Here is a 12,945-nt window from a genome sequence, read left to right on the forward strand (position 1 = left end):
GCTTGGGTCTTGTTTTTGTTCAACTTTGACCCAGAAGCCTGTCCAAACCAGTCAGTCAAGTCCAGCGTCCTGTTGACGGATAAAAGGTCGGTGCATAAAATGTTCACGTCGTCCATGTATAAAATACACTTGGTGTCCAGTCCCCCGCTCCCCGGTACTCCCAACCCATTGATTCGTTGATCCCTTCTCAAGATCTGTGCCAGCGGTTCTATACATGTTATGTATAGGAGGGCAGATAACGGACAACCCTGACGGACACCGCAGTTAATATCGACTGCTTTTGTCAAATGCCCGTTAATCACAAATTTGCTGGTAATGTCCCGATACAGCAATCCCACCCAAGCTAGAAACCTTTCTGGGAACCCCATTTTTTGCAGTACCTTGAAAAGGTACTGGTGCGAGACCCGATCGAAGGCTTTCTCAAAATCTAAATTTAGGACTACTAGCCGGATGTTTCTGTCTCTCGCGTAACAGATGGTGTCTCGGATCAGTACCAGGCTGTCGGTGATCTTCCTCCCTGGGATGGCACAGCCTTGATCCGGGTGAATCACCCCCTTTAAAAACAAGGACATACGTGAGGCTAAAAGTTTGCTAAAAAGTTTACAATCAAGGTTTAAAAGTGCGATAGGTCTCCAGTTCATCAGGTCGGTCTTGTCTTTGTTTTTGTGCAGTAGAGTCACTATCCCTACTCTAAAACTGTCAGGAAGTCGGTCTAGGTGCTCAAAGTCTTTAAAAACATCGATCAAATCAGGTGCTAAAATGTCCCAAAAGGTCAAATAAAATTCCAAGGGAAGTCCATCCTGTCCTGGGGACTTCCCTTTTTTAAAACTTGACAAACATTTATTTAACTCTAGAATGGTAAAATCTTGGGTTAAAAGCACACTGTCTTTTACTTTTTTATCGATGGATTTTAAAACTTCATTCATGGTGTCTATTCTAATGGGCTTTTCTTTATACAATTCTACGTAAAAATTTTCCACAATCTGTTTAATTTCTTCGATATTCTCTGTTATGCACCCGTTTTCCTTTTTTAGTTTTAAAATGGTCCCCCCTTTACTAACAATTTTCTTAAAAAAATACCTGGTGCACTTCTCACCCTCCTCTATTTCCCGTTCCCTGCTCCTTAAAATGACACCCTTGCTTTTAATTTCAGCTAAAACCGACATCTCTGATTTGATTTCTCTAATTTCTTCATTAAAATCCATTCCATTTTGGTTGAGGTTAAAATAGCGCTGTAGTCGCTTCTGCAGTCCCATCATGCGTCTGTTCTCCTTGCCCTTTCTTTTTTTGCCTGCCTGTCTGAAAAAAGTCTGGGTCTTTCCCTTCACCATCTCCCACCAGTGTGCTCGTGTATCGTACATGTCTTGAAGGGTCTGCCACTCTCGGTACTGCTCCCTGTACTGCTGAACTAGATGTTGATCTTCAAGCAGGGAGCAGTTGAGTTTCCACAGACCACTTCCAAAAGTCACACCTGAAGAGAGTGAAAGGGTGCAGGAGAGCATCAGGTGGTCAGAAAAGAAAACAGGGGTCAATCTAGCATCGGTCGGCGGGCAGTCCCGTGTGAAAATAAAATCTATGCGAGAGGCTCTGGTGCCATCACCACTGAACCAGGTGAAGCCCTCCTCTCTGGGATGCATGGTTTTAAAACAGTCTTGTAGTTTAAAATCCCTGCATATGCCCTGTAATAAAACCGATGTTTTGTCAATTTTAAAATCTTCCCCTGTTCTTTTTCTATCTTTTCGACTTAAAATACAGTTAAAATCACCTCCTAAAACTAATGGCACTCTCCCTAGCATGTGGGACTGCAGGTCTTCTAAAAGGTCATACCTGTCATTTTTGTCGTTAAAGCCATAAATATTGAGAAGGTTAAAATCCTGTCCCATAAAGGTCAAGTGTGCTAAAAGTGCCCTACCGTCTCTCACCACAGTGCTACCCTTCACCAGAACCTGAGGGTTTTTTATTAAAATGGCCACTCCATCGTTCTTATTTTGGTTTGATCCGCTCCATATCGATGTCTGTGGCCACATCTCCTCCCACTGTCGGTAGTGTTTTAAAAACGGTATGCCACATTCCTGCATTAAAAACACATCTGACTTTGTAGAATTAAGAAAGGATAAAACACTCTGGGCTCTAACTCTCGACTTCACACTTCTCACATTGATGGTTGAGAAGGTGAGTGTCATGAGTATGATTAAAAACAACAGGTATGAAATTTTAAAAACACTAAATAGAGGTTTAAGATGCTAAAATATCTTTTTTTTTTAAAAAAAAAGGCAGTTAGACTATTTCTTGTGAACGGGGCTCCTCCTTCACTTCAACAGGTGATGAAGGAGGGAGTTGAGCTCCATTCCCCCGTCGGACTCTGGGGGTTGGCCTTTGACGCAAGGCTGCATTTAGCTTGGAGTCCTTAGGGGTTGATTGTAGAGCTACTGTCAGGAAAGAGACTTCATTTGGTGAATTGGAGGGGAAGACTCTGGGCTCCTCCACAGATGAACTGTCTGAGAGAGTCCCAACTCTTCCCCTCTTCTCTGAGGCTACAGGAGACTCAGAGGACAATTCCGATGCAAGTCTCTTTGTTTGCTGGGCATCGGGGAGGGGGGCATCCTCACTATTTTCAGGTGGTTGAAAATCTTCCATTTCTGAACTAGCTCCGCCCACTTCCTGCATCTCCCCATCCTCCTCTCCACTCTCCATTGATGGGGCTGTTGCAGGCCCCTCCCCCTCTCCCGCCTCACATGATCCCTCCTCTCCAATCACAGTATCTGGCGGGAGATTTGAATTTTCCTGCCCAGCCTCTTCAACCTGCTCTTTTTCTTTTTGTCCTCCATTTTGTTCATTGGCTTTTGCTGCCTTTAGTTTGTTGGCAAACGATTTGGGGCAAGCTCTGAAGAGATGATTTGTTTCTCCACAAAGGTTGCACTTCCTGCCATTGGTGCACTCCTCAAAAGTGTGCCCAATTTCTCTACACTTTCCACAAAAGGTTTTTGTGCACGCTTCTACCAGGTGCCCATGCTCACCGCACTTGCGGCAGAGCTTGGGCTGACCTTGGTAGTGGATGTAGCCCCTGTTTTCACCCAGAACTATCATTGACGGCAGATGTTTCAGGCCTTGGAAGCCCTGGGGGTCCTGCCATTGTTGAATGGGGACCCTCCAAGCGCAATTCCAGATGCCGTCCTCATCTCTCACTTTGGTAGCCTGGCCTTTAACAGTGCAGTATCTCCCCAGCCATATACAAATGTCTTCTGCATTCACTGTCTCATTAAACATTCTGACAATGACTGTTTTCAATGCATTATCAGTCAGTTTTTCAACAACAAATGCAGAAAACTGGGGTTTCACAGACTCAAATCTTGTCCAAAATTCTCTCAAGATAGCCGCAGACTGGAAGCTTACATCAAAACCTGTATTTAATGGTAGTGTCAAAATACAATTCAAATCGTTTGCTGTGAATTTCAAAGCCTGTTGGATTAGCTTCCTGGAGAAATCTAGCCTTGACATCTCCAGGAGCTTTCCATCCTTTTCTTTAAACTTAAAACGGACGCTGTGGTGCCTCCGCATGTTGGCATGGGTGGCCGACATGGTGGAGGCACCACAAGCTAAAAGGATCTAAAATCAGTAAAAAACTTACAATGGACAAAAAAAACAATGAACAATAAATAAGTAAATACAATTAAAAATATAAAAAGGAAAAAAATCTAAAAACGTACTTACCTTTTCAAGTTTTGGCCTGGACAAGGTGTTGAATCCGGCAGAGCGCAGGTAAGAGATTCTCTGGGCCAATGAATTCCTATTTGTTTAAGATATGCAACTACAGAAAAGTTGCACAACTTTAAACAAGGAATGTAGACAATTTCCTCCCAAGAGCTGGTTTAACTCAGAGCCACAACAGGCAAGAATTTAACCATCAAAAGGAGGCGACCGCAGTCTTAGCCAAAAGGCCGAGAAGCGATGGGCCCAAAGTGTCTGGCGTTCCAGCCAGGCTCTTGGCACAAATCTCGCTGGTCGCGGTTGGCTGCTTTTGACATGAGCGGAGCAATGGCTGCTTTTCACCACCTCCGCCCACCTCCCCATTCCTGACCTCGACAGCTGTTTGACTTTTCACAAACTCAAAGGGCTCAGCCATACGGCAGAGCCTGCCAAAAATAGCTTAAACTCATTGGTGTTCCTCTCCACGGAAGTCTTTAGTAAAAGGCGAAAGACTTGTGCGTGATGAAGAGAAACCAGAGTCAGTACAGGCCTCTCCTCAAGAGCGGCCGAGGACCCCATTGGTCCCAGTCACCGCCCTCACGGTAGCCTTCTCTTAGCTTGCCAAATCCCCGCCCCCTCCCCATGTTGTCACGGGCTCTAGCCAATCGGGCTGTGGAGAAAAGTGTCTGGGCCTCAACATGCAATCCCCACAAATTTCTCAAGTTATCAGGCGCTTGCAGGCCCCCGGGGACCAAAATACAGGGAAAATGCGGGGTTGATTGGAGGCTAGCAGCCCTTCCAGGGCGCGTGAGGGATATCAGCTGTGGGGCAGGTTGACTCACCTTCCTCCAGCCACTGCCAGAGGGGCATTTGAAACTGTACGTTTGCGTCATTGCTTGCTTGCTTGCTTGCTTTTCCACACGGCCAGAGAAGGGTGCACCGTTCCCGGCGGCACTGCAATGCCAGGTCGATGCGTGGAGTGAACGGGGCAAGCCCCTTTTTCAGCTCCCAGTTCTAAAAATCCGTTTAATATGTTTGTCCTCGGGTAGAGGACATATCAGATATTAAACTGATAAGAACAGATACTACACTTGATCTTAGCCAAAAGGCCGAGAAGCGATGGGCCCAAAGTGTCTGGCGTTCCAGCCAGGCTCTTGGCACAAATCTCGCTGGTCGCGGTTGGCTGCTTTTGACATGAGCGGAGCAATGGCTGCTTTTCACCACCTCCGCCCACCTCCCCATTCCTGACCTCGACAGCTGTTTGACTTTTCACAAACTCAAAGGGCTCAGCCATACGGCAGAGCCTGCCAAAAATAGCTTAAACTCATTGGTGTTCCTCTCCACGGAAGTCTTTAGTAAAAGGCGAAAGACTTGTGCGTGATGAAGAGAAACCAGAGTCAGTACAGGCCTCTCCTCAAGAGCGGCCGAGGACCCCATTGGTCCCAGTCACCGCCCTCACGGTAGCCTTCTCTTAGCTTGCCAAATCCCCGCCCCCTCCCCATGTTGTCACGGGCTCTAGCCAATCGGGCTGTGGAGAAAAGTGTCTGGGCCTCAACATGCAATCCCCACAAATTTCTCAAGTTATCAGGCGCTTGCAGGCCCCCGGGGACCAAAATACAGGGAAAATGCGGGGTTGATTGGAGGCTAGCAGCCCTTCCAGGGCGCGTGAGGGATATCAGCTGTGGGGCAGGTTGACTCACCTTCCTCCAGCCACTGCCAGAGGGGCATTTGAAACTGTACGTTTGCGTCATTGTTTGCTTGCTTGCTTGCTTGCTTGCTTGCTTGCTTTTCCACACGGCCAGAGAAGTGTGCACCGTTCCCGGCGGCACTGCAATGCCAGGTCGATGCGTGGAGTGAACGGAGCAAGCCCCTTTTTCAGCTCCCAGTTCTAAAAATCCGTTTAATATGTTTGTCCTCGGGTAGAGGACATATCAGATATTAAACTGATAAGAACAGATACTACACTTGATCTTAGCCAAAAGGCCGAGAAGCGATGGGCCCAAAGTGTCTGGCGTTCCAGCCAGGCTCTTGGCACAAATCTCGCTGGTCGCGGTTGGCTGCTTTTGACATGAGCGGAGCAATGGCTGCTTTTCACCACCTCCGCCCACCTCCCCATTCCTGACCTCGACAGCTGTTTGACTTTTCACAAACTCAAAGGGCTCAGCCATACGGCAGAGCCTGCCAAAAATAGCTTAAACTCATTGGTGTTCCTCTCCACGGAAGTCTTTAGTAAAAGGCGAAAGACTTGTGCGTGATGAAGAGAAACCAGAGTCAGTACAGGCCTCTCCTCAAGAGCGGCCGAGGACCCCATTGGTCCCAGTCACCGCCCTCACGGTAGCCTTCTCTTAGCTTGCCAAATCCCCGCCCCCTCCCCATGTTGTCACGGGCTCTAGCCAATCGGGCTGTGGAGAAAAGTGTCTGGGCCTCAACATGCAATCCCCACAAATTTCTCAAGTTATCAGGCGCTTGCAGGCCCCCGGGGACCAAAATACAGGGAAAATGCGGGGTTGATTGGAGGCTAGCAGCCCTTCCAGGGCGCGTGAGGGATATCAGCTGTGGGGCAGGTTGACTCACCTTCCTCCAGCCACTGCCAGAGGGGCATTTGAAACTGTACGTTTGCGTCATTGTTTGCTTGCTTGCTTGCTTTTCCACACGGCCAGAGAAGGGTGCACCGTTCCCGGCGGCACTGCAATGCCAGGTCGATGCGTGGAGTGAACGGAGCAAGCCCCTTTTTCAGCTCCCAGTTCTAAAAATCCGTTTAATATGTTTGTCCTCGGGTAGAGGACATATCAGATATTAAACTGATAAGAACAGATACTACACTTGATCTTAGCCAAAAGGCCGAGAAGCGATGGGCCCAAAGTGTCTGGCGTTCCAGCCAGGCTCTTGGCACAAATCTCGCTGGTCGCGGTTGGCTGCTTTTGACATGAGCGGAGCAATGGCTGCTTTTCACCACCTCCGCCCACCTCCCCATTCCTGACCTCGACAGCTGTTTGACTTTTCACAAACTCAAAGGGCTCAGCCATACGGCAGAGCCTGCCAAAAATAGCTTAAACTCATTGGTGTTCCTCTCCACGGAAGTCTTTAGTAAAAGGCGAAAGACTTGTGCGTGATGAAGAGAAACCAGAGTCAGTACAGGCCTCTCCTCAAGAGCGGCCGAGGACCCCATTGGTCCCAGTCACCGCCCTCACGGTAGCCTTCTCTTAGCTTGCCAAATCCCCGCCCCCTCCCCATGTTGTCACGGGCTCTAGCCAATCGGGCTGTGGAGAAAAGTGTCTGGGCCTCAACATGCAATCCCCACAAATTTCTCAAGTTATCAGGCGCTTGCAGGCCCCCGGGGACCAAAATACAGGGAAAATGCGGGGTTGATTGGAGGCTAGCAGCCCTTCCAGGGCGCGTGAGGGATATCAGCTGTGGGGCAGGTTGACTCACCTTCCTCCAGCCACTGCCAGAGGGGCATTTGAAACTGTACGTTTGCGTCATTGTTTGCTTGCTTGCTTGCTTGCTTGCTTGCTTTTCCACACGGCCAGAGAAGGGTGCACCGTTCCCGGCGGCACTGCAATGCCAGGTCGATGCGTGGAGTGAACGGAGCAAGCCCCTTTTTCAGCTCCCAGTTCTAAAAATCCGTTTAATATGTTTGTCCTCGGGTAGAGGACATATCAGATATTAAACTGATAAGAACAGATTTTTTTTTTTTTTTTTCGAAAAGATTTATTGACACTCATTTCAAGTTTTTTTCAAAGAAGGTTTACATCTTGAGATACAAAGGGTACATTATAATCACAACAATATGATAAATAGTTGTAAAACCATTGTTTGTTTGTTTTTTTTTTTAAAACATTAAAAACAAATATTTCAAGGGGTTTTACATGTTGTCAAACATAAAATCCATCTCACAAATGAAAACCATGGAGTGTCCCAAATCTTTAAAAAGGGAGTGCATTGGTTTAAAACTTCTCTTCTTTCTAATTTTGTGCAGGAGCAGAATGAGTCCCTACCCAGGGTCACTCATTCCGCTCCCCCAAACATTTGGTCTCTCGGGATCCTGTCGTGGTGCTCAGAGGAGATCCTCACCCTGTTGCTCCTTCCCACCTGCCTCACCCGGAGAGCCAGGCCGCCGCTGCTTTGACCTTTTCATGTGTGGCTCCGGCTCCTTCGTCCGAATGGGCACAGAGGCGATGCTTCTTTGTGGCTGTGTCCTAGGCCTGCCGCCTACAGCCATCCGGATCACAGCCACGGGGGGGATCTGCATGTGCTTCCTTACCAGCAAGTTTCTGGAGGTCCATATGGCGTCTTTGATGGCGGCTAGGGTGAGCCACATCTGGGCAAAGTCATCGTTCTTCAGTGTTTTTTGGCTCACCCCATACAGCACCAGTTGTGCTGTAAGGACCTCCCTTGCTGGCAAGTACGGGAATTGCAAGGAGCCGGCCATTGCCCACTGGTCTACGGCAGCGCTGCACTCCCAGAGCAAATGCCTCACCGACTCTGGCGCGCCACAACCGGGTCGGGGGCAGGTTGAGCGTGTTGACATGCCCCGGGAGTGCATGACGGACCTGACTGGGAGAATCTCATGAGCCACCATCCATGACAGGTCCCGGAGTCTGTTTGGAAGAGCGGAATGGTTCACGTTGCGCCAAACTGTTGAGGGCTCGCCAAATGCGAGCCCGCGCACTGGACTCACTGGCTCCTGCTCCTGCACAACAGAGATCAGAGAACGGTGGTTGGTTAAAATATGCAGCTCCTCCTGCTCCAGTTTAAAATGCTTTAAAAACGTCGGGATAAAAGCATAGGCTGGTGGCAGGCTAAAAGACACGGGTACTTTAAGATCTGTAGGTAAAATCTTCAATCGTCTGAGGTACGATCCCATCCAGAAACGTGTCATGGCTGTAGTTTTGGGGTTTCCGGATGGGTCTGTGGCTTGTTTGAGGTGTAGTGCGGTGTATCGGCTTCCTAAAAACAAGTACAGGTCAGGCACTCCTTTTCCTCCTTTCTCTTTTGGCCTTTTCATGACCTCCCTCCTCAGTCTCTCCCACTTGGAGCCCCACAGGAAATAAAAGATGGCTCGCTCCAGATCTAAAAGCACTCTCCTAGGTGGGATAAAAACAGAACTGATGAGTAAAAGCAAAGGTAAAATCACCGCTTTGATGATTAAAACCTTTCCTTCAATAGTCAGTCCTCTAAGTCCCCAATATCCTAGTCTTTGTTTTACTTTCCCTACCACGTCTGGCCAATTTGTTGTTCCTTCTCCCTCCCTGTCAAATTTGATCCCCAGTATTTTTTGGTCAGTCTGGGTCACAGTCAAAGGGAGTCCTGTCATCTCAGTCGCTGTCCACGGTCCATAAAATTGGGCTTGGGTCTTGTTTTTGTTCAACTTTGACCCAGAAGCCTGTCCAAACCAGTCAGTCAAGTCCAGCGTCCTGTTGACGGATAAAAGGTCGGTGCATAAAATGTTCACGTCGTCCATGTATAAAATACACTTGGTGTCCAGTCCCCTGCTCCCCGGTACTCCCAACCCATTGATTCGTTGATCCCTTCTCAAGATCTGTGCCAGCGGTTCTATACATGTTATGTATAGGAGGGCAGATAACGGACAACCCTGACGGACACCGCAGTTAATATCGACTGCTTTTGTCAAATGCCCGTTAATCACAAATTTGCTGGTAATGTCCCGATACAGCAATCCCACCCAAGCTAGAAACCTTTCTGGGAACCCCATTTTTTGCAGTACCTTGAAAAGGTACTGGTGCGAGACCCGATCGAAGGCTTTCTCAAAATCTAAATTTAGGACTACTAGCCGGATGTTTCTGTCTCTCGCGTAACAGATGGTGTCTCGGATCAGTACCAGGCTGTCGGTGATCTTCCTCCCTGGGATGGCACAGCCTTGATCCGGGTGAATCACCCCCTTTAAAAACAAGGACATACGTGAGGCTAAAAGTTTGCTAAAAAGTTTACAATCAAGGTTTAAAAGTGCGATAGGTCTCCAGTTCATCAGGTCGGTCTTGTCTTTGTTTTTGTGCAGTAGAGTCACTATCCCTACTCTAAAACTGTCAGGAAGTCGGTCTAGGTGCTCAAAGTCTTTAAAAACATCGATCAAATCAGGTGCTAAAATGTCCCAAAAGGTCAAATAAAATTCCAAGGGAAGTCCATCCTGTCCTGGGGACTTCCCTTTTTTAAAACTTGACAAACATTTATTTAACTCTAGAATGGTAAAATCTTGGGTTAAAAGCACACTGTCTTTTACTTTTTTATCGATGGATTTTAAAACTTCATTCATGGTGTCTATTCTAATGGGCTTTTCTTTATACAATTCTACGTAAAAATTTTCCACAATCTGTTTAATTTCTTCGATATTCTCTGTTATGCACCCGTTTTCCTTTTTTAGTTTTAAAATGGTCCCCCCTTTACTAACAATTTTCTTAAAAAAATACCTGGTGCACTTCTCACCCTCCTCTATTTCCCGTTCCCTGCTCCTTAAAATGACACCCTTGCTTTTAATTTCAGCTAAAACCGACATCTCTGATTTGATTTCTGTAATTTCTTCATTAAAATCCATTCCATTTTGGTTGAGGTTAAAATAGCGCTGTAGTCGCTTCTGCAGTCCCATCATGCGTCTGTTCTCCTTGCCCTTTCTTTTTTTGCCTGCCTGTCTGAAAAAAGTCTGGGTCTTTCCCTTCACCATCTCCCACCAGTGTGCTCGTGTATCGTACATGTCTTGAAGGGTCTGCCACTCTCGGTACTGCTCCCTGTACTGCTGAACTAGATGTTGATCTTCAAGCAGGGAGCAGTTGAGTTTCCACAGACCACTTCCAAAAGTCACACCTGAAGAGAGTGAAAGGGTGCAGGAGAGCATCAGGTGGTCAGAAAAGAAAACAGGGGTCAATCTAGCATCGGTTGGCGGGCAGTCCCGTGTGAAAATAAAATCTATGCGAGAGGCTCTGGTGCCATCACCACTGAACCAGGTGAAGCCCTCCTCTCTGGGATGCATGGTTTTAAAACAGTCTTGTAGTTTAAAATCCCTGCATATGCCCTGTAATAAAACCGATGTTTTGTCAATTTTAAAATCTTCCCCTGTTCTTTTTCTATCTTTTCGACTTAAAATACAGTTAAAATCACCTCCTAAAACTAATGGCACTCTCCCTAGCATGTGGGACTGCAGGTCTTCTAAAAGGTCATACCTGTCATTTTTGTCGTTAAAGCCATAAATATTGAGAAGGTTAAAATCCTGTCCCATAAAGGTCAAGTGTGCTAAAAGTGCCCTACCGTCTCTCACCACAGTGCTACCCTTCACCAGAACCTGAGGGTTTTTTATTAAAATGGCCACTCCATCGTTCTTATTTTGGTTTGATCCGCTCCATATCGATGTCTGTGGCCACATCTCCTCCCACTGTCGGTAGTGTTTTAAAAACGGTATGCCAAATTCCTGCATTAAAAACACATCTGACTTTGTAGAATTAAGAAAGGATAAAACACTCTGGGCTCTAACTCTCGACTTCACACTTCTCACATTGATGGTTGAGAAGGTGAGTGTCATGAGTATGATTAAAAACAACAGGTATGAAATTTTAAAAACACTAAATAGAGGTTTAAGATGCTAAAATATCTTTTTTTTTTTTTAAAAAAAAGGCAGTTAGACTATTTCTTGTGAACGGGGCTCCTCCTTCACTTCAACAGGTGATGAAGGAGGGAGTTGAGCTCCATTCCCCCGTCGGACTCTGGGGGTTGGCCTTTGACGCAAGGCTGCATTTAGCTTGGAGTCCTTAGGGGTTGATTGTAGAGCTACTGTCAGGAAAGAGACTTCATTTGGTGAATTGGAGGGGAAGACTCTGGGCTCCTCCACAGATGAACTGTCTGAGAGAGTCCCAACTCTTCCCCTCTTCTCTGAGGCTACAGGAGACTCAGAGGACAATTCCGATGCAAGTCTCTTTGTTTGCTGGGCATCGGGGAGGGGGGCATCCTCACTATTTTCAGGTGGTTGAAAATCTTCCATTTCTGAACTAGCTCCGCCCACTTCCTGCATCTCCCCATCCTCCTCTCCACTCTCCATTGATGGGGCTGTTGCAGGCCCCTCCCCCTCTCCCGCCTCACATGATCCCTCCTCTCCAATCACAGTATCTGGCGGGAGATTTGAATTTTCCTGCCCAGCCTCTTCAACCTGCTCTTTTTCTTTTTGTCCTCCATTTTGTTCATTGGCTTTTGCTGCCTTTAGTTTGTTGGCAAACGATTTGGGGCAAGCTCTGAAGAGATGATTTGTTTCTCCACAAAGGTTGCACTTCCTGCCATTGGTGCACTCCTCAAAAGTGTGCCCAATTTCTCTACACTTTCCGCAAAAGGTTTTTGTGCACGCTTCTACCAGGTGCCCATGCTCACCGCACTTGCGGCAGAGCTTGGGCTGACCTTGGTAGTGGATGTAGCCCCTGTTTTCACCCAGAACTATCATTGACGGCAGATGTTTCAGGCCTTGGAAGCCCTGGGGGTCCTGCCATTGTTGAATGGGGACCCTCCAAGCGCAATTCCAGATGCCGTCCTCATCTCTCACTTTGGTAGCCTGGCCTTTAACAGTGCAGTATCTCCCCAGCCATATACAAATGTCTTCTGCATTCACTGTCTCATTAAACATTCTGACAATGACTGTTTTCAATGCATTATCAGTCAGTTTTTCAACAACAAATGCAGAAAACTGGGGTTTCACAGACTCAAATCTTGTCCAAAATTCTCTCAGGATAGCCGCAGACTGGAAGCTTACATCAAAACCTTTATTTAATGGTAGGGTCAAAATACAATTCAAATCGTTTGCTGTGAATTTCAAAGCCTGTTGGATTAGCTTCCTGGAGAAATCTAGCCTTGACATCTCCAGGAGCTTTCCATCCTTTTCTTTAAACTTAAAACGGACGCTGTGGTGCCTCCGCATGTTGGCATGGGTGGCCGACATGGTGGAGGCACCACAAGCTAAAAGGATCTAAAATCAGTAAAAAACTTACAATGGACAAAAAAACAATGAACAATAAATAAGTAAATACAATTAAAAATATAAAAAGGAAAAAAATCTAAAAACGTACTTACCTTTTCAAGTTTTGGCCTGGACAAGGTGTTGAATCCGGCAGAGCGCAGGTAAGAGATTCTCTGGGCCAATGAATTCCTATTTGTTTAAGATATGCAACTACAGAAAAGTTGCACAACTTTAAACAAGGAATGTAGACAATTTCCTCCCAAGAGCTGGTTTAACTCAGAGCCACAACAGGCAAGAATTTAACCATCAAA

The 12,945-nt window shown here is 46.8% G+C and overlaps 8 non-coding genes across 8 annotated transcripts; all 8 read right to left on the reverse strand.

Annotated features, from left to right (window-relative positions):
• Nucleotides 1-4,114: 4,114 nt before the first annotated feature.
• On the reverse strand, nt 4,115-4,229 carry LOC139618990 (U5 spliceosomal RNA). The gene has a single exon (XR_011689995.1). It is a non-coding gene; the product is annotated as a U5 spliceosomal RNA (small nuclear RNA).
• A 387-nt stretch (nt 4,230-4,616) lies between these two features.
• Nucleotides 4,617-4,808, reverse strand: LOC139618860 (U2 spliceosomal RNA). Its single transcript, XR_011689867.1, has one exon. It is a non-coding gene; the product is annotated as a U2 spliceosomal RNA (small nuclear RNA).
• Nucleotides 4,809-4,972: 164 nt separating this feature from the next.
• LOC139618991 (U5 spliceosomal RNA) lies at nt 4,973-5,087 on the reverse strand. Its single transcript, XR_011689996.1, has one exon. It is a non-coding gene; the product is annotated as a U5 spliceosomal RNA (small nuclear RNA).
• A 403-nt stretch (nt 5,088-5,490) lies between these two features.
• Nucleotides 5,491-5,682, reverse strand: LOC139619585 (U2 spliceosomal RNA). The gene has a single exon (XR_011690577.1). It is a non-coding gene; the product is annotated as a U2 spliceosomal RNA (small nuclear RNA).
• A 164-nt stretch (nt 5,683-5,846) lies between these two features.
• LOC139618992 (U5 spliceosomal RNA) lies at nt 5,847-5,961 on the reverse strand. The gene has a single exon (XR_011689997.1). It is a non-coding gene; the product is annotated as a U5 spliceosomal RNA (small nuclear RNA).
• Nucleotides 5,962-6,348: 387 nt separating this feature from the next.
• On the reverse strand, nt 6,349-6,540 carry LOC139619458 (U2 spliceosomal RNA). The gene has a single exon (XR_011690453.1). It is a non-coding gene; the product is annotated as a U2 spliceosomal RNA (small nuclear RNA).
• A 164-nt stretch (nt 6,541-6,704) lies between these two features.
• On the reverse strand, nt 6,705-6,819 carry LOC139618993 (U5 spliceosomal RNA). Its single transcript, XR_011689998.1, has one exon. It is a non-coding gene; the product is annotated as a U5 spliceosomal RNA (small nuclear RNA).
• A 399-nt stretch (nt 6,820-7,218) lies between these two features.
• On the reverse strand, nt 7,219-7,400 carry LOC139619665 (U2 spliceosomal RNA). The gene has a single exon (XR_011690647.1). It is a non-coding gene; the product is annotated as a U2 spliceosomal RNA (small nuclear RNA).
• Between the last annotated feature and the right edge of the window lie 5,545 nt (nt 7,401-12,945).

Source organism: Trachinotus anak, unplaced genomic scaffold, assembly GCF_046630095.1.
Source record: "Trachinotus anak isolate AG129_WGS33_773 ecotype Australia unplaced genomic scaffold, CSIRO_AGI_Tana_v1 ptg000003l, whole genome shotgun sequence".
Lineage (NCBI taxonomy): Eukaryota > Metazoa > Chordata > Actinopteri > Carangiformes > Carangidae > Trachinotus > Trachinotus anak.